General features: G+C 47.6%; 1 pseudogene; it reads right to left on the bottom strand.

The window, feature by feature from the left end:
* Positions 1 to 356: 356 nt before the first annotated feature.
* LOC104983601 overlaps positions 357 to 2,832 on the bottom strand; it is a 17,154-nt pseudogene continuing 14,678 nt past the window's right edge.

Below are 2,832 nucleotides of genomic sequence, written 5' to 3'. Positions count from 1 at the left end.
CATGAGATTGTGGAATCATGAGGAAAGGGGTTGAAATTGAAGCTCCATTTTCCTATCTTTCTCATCTCTGTCTTACTAGCCCAGGACTCTTGGTGCTGCTGTTGTTGCCACTGGTACCTGCAACTTCAAATATTAGAGGTGAGCATTGGGAAGACAGAGACTACATGCCAGGGCCTGGGTTCTCTCACCAACAAAGGAGAGAAGGAGGCATATTTTTCAAATGAAGTTCAGCAGTGGTTCTCTGGGAATAAGAGCAGTTGTTTTTTCCTGCCCAGAGTGTTCTGAATTCTTCCTCTTTTGATTGTGCCATGTCTCTCCCTTCTTCCCTCTCTCCCCTCTCCCTCCCTTCCCCCCATTCATCCTTCCCTCCCTCCTTCTGCCCTTGGACCAGTAGCTGATAGCTGGTTTCCTTCATTCCTTGAACCTCTGAAAAAAGTCTCCATCCCCACAGCCTGTGTTCCATGGTGCCGTCCGAACTCCTTATGCATCAGTGACACCGTCTGCCGCTGTGCTCCAGCATTCAGTTCTTCATCTGGGGAGATCTTCACCAACCCCTTGGACAGTTGTGATGGTACAGAGGTTTGGGGTGGTGGCGGGGCATGCAGAGATTGTGGAGTATACTCCAGCGCTTGTGGAAGACATGGATGTTGGTTGGGGGCCCCAGCCTTCCTCCTCAGAACTGTCATCAAGGACTGAAAAAAGAGAAAAGATATGAAGGTGGAGAGATAAGAAGTGAGTAAACTTAGCTTCCTGGGAAGGAGAGTGTCTCCAGGTGTCTGGAGTTTGTGCCTCAGTTTATCCTTTCAGGAATAAGGAGGGGGATGCAGAGCTTCCACCCACTCGACACATCAGTACTTCCCACTGTGTCCCATCTGGGGTGCCAGCCGGAGGACCAAGAAAAACAGAGCTGGACTGCACAAGCTTCAGGAATGGTTTGCTCCTGCTGCAGCCTAGACTCAGCAGTATTGCCCAAGAGTCTAATTCTTTCCAAAAAGACATGGAGTAAGCATTAGGCCCAGAGCTGGGGAGTCAGGTACAGTGTGGGGATCTCAGCCTTGAGAGATCACAGACTTTAGTGAAGTGACAATTTTTCTTGCTGTGTTCAGACATCAGTGAGTGTGGACCCTTAACAGTGTCCTGTGGGAAATTAGCAGACTGCTGGAACATGGCAGAAGGCTTCTACTACGTGTTCATCCAAGCATATGAGCTTATTTCTGGGGTTACAATGTTCAGGAATGAGAGTGGTAACACATTTTGAGGTAAGAATGACCCTGTGTCCTCCACCTCTCCATCCATGAGGTTTGGGGTCAGCCAAATGCTGAGTCATTCCTGCAGTATCCAAGGGGCAGGGCCTGGTTACAAGTGAAGCACTCAGATCTCAGTTGGGACAATTGTAACTGTTCCTATCTCACCTGCACAGAGAGGCAGGGTGGCATAATAAGCCAGGGACCCAAATCCTGGCTTTGCTACCTGATAGCTGTGAGTTTGACACTGGCCAGGATACTAATTCAGAAATATTTCTTAACTTTTGAGATGTGATAATATTATTGTGATTTAGTGTTTTCTTTTTTAAGAGTCCCTATCCATTACAGATAAAAACAAAAGCAACTTTTCCTTTTGTTAACTGTGTGATCTTGGACAAATTACTTCACCTCTCTGTGCCCCAGCTTACCTAACTATAAAAAAGAGATGCATATATATGGAATTTAGAAAGATGGTAATGATAACCCAGTGTACGAGACAGCAAAAGAGACACTGATGTACAGAACAGTCTTATGGACTCTGTGGGAGAGGGAGAGGGTGGGAAGATTTGGGAGAATGGCATTGAAACATGTAAAATATCATGTAAGAAACGAGTTGCCAGTCGAGGTTCGATGCACGATATTGGATGCTTGGGGCTAGTGCACTGGGAAGACCCAGAGGGATGGTATGGGGAGGGAGGAGGGAGGAGGGTTCAGGATGGGGAACACATGTATACCTGTGGCGGATTCATTTTGATATTTGGCAAAACTAATACAATTATGTAAAGTTTAAAAATAAAATAAAAATTTTTTTAAAAAAGGGATGCATAAAGAGGGGGTAACCATGGTGTTTACTGCAGAGAATTGCTGGGAAGGTATACGAGATCACAAAGCATAAAACAGTGATGGCTATTGGGCTTTTAAATTATGGTCATGATGACCTAACACACCCTCTCCTGGATGGTCATCCGTGGGGGCTGTGTCCAGTGTGGGTGTTCAAGAGCAGTTGTGTTTGCCCAGCCCCTCACCAAGGACATAGGAGGAACCTAGCCTCCACATATCAGCAAGCTTTTCCCCCTTTCCATGGGGAACACGCAGGGGATGGGGCAGAGGTAGCCAGCAGTGGGGCAGACAGAACTCCAAGAGGTGTCCATGAAGAGGGTTAGACTTGAATACCAAGAATAGGGAGGGGAGGAGAGTGAAGGTGGGAGATGAGGAAGTGGCTAAGTCCAGGGTCCAGAGGACTCTGAAGAGGGTCCTTTGACCCACCGTGCTGCAGAGAGAAGAGTCCACAACCTTGGTCTCAGCCCTTTCCCTCCTTCCCTGCAGATGGAGGATGGCATAGCCTCCCTGGTGGGAGAAATGAGGGGACCTGCATCTGTGTGAAGGCTCTGCTGGTTCACAGGGTCCCCTGTGGGTGGATGTTGCACTTTAAACATGTAGCCTTGGCAGAATTCAAAACCTTCATGTGAATTAGATAAAGGCCCCTCATCTCCAGGTGAACGCTGCATGTTTGGGGAATGGAGATTGAGCTGATTTTCCTCTTCCCATTTGACTCCTTGGCTGGACACTCTTGTGCAGTGAATAACCT

The sequence above is a fragment of the Bison bison genome, unplaced genomic scaffold, assembly GCF_000754665.1.
Source record: "Bison bison bison isolate TAMUID 2011002044 unplaced genomic scaffold, Bison_UMD1.0 scf7180017862992, whole genome shotgun sequence".
In the NCBI taxonomy this organism is placed as follows: domain Eukaryota; kingdom Metazoa; phylum Chordata; class Mammalia; order Artiodactyla; family Bovidae; genus Bison; species Bison bison.
Note: the sequence above shows the minus strand (reverse complement) of the source record. Positions and strands in the feature narration are given on the sequence as shown.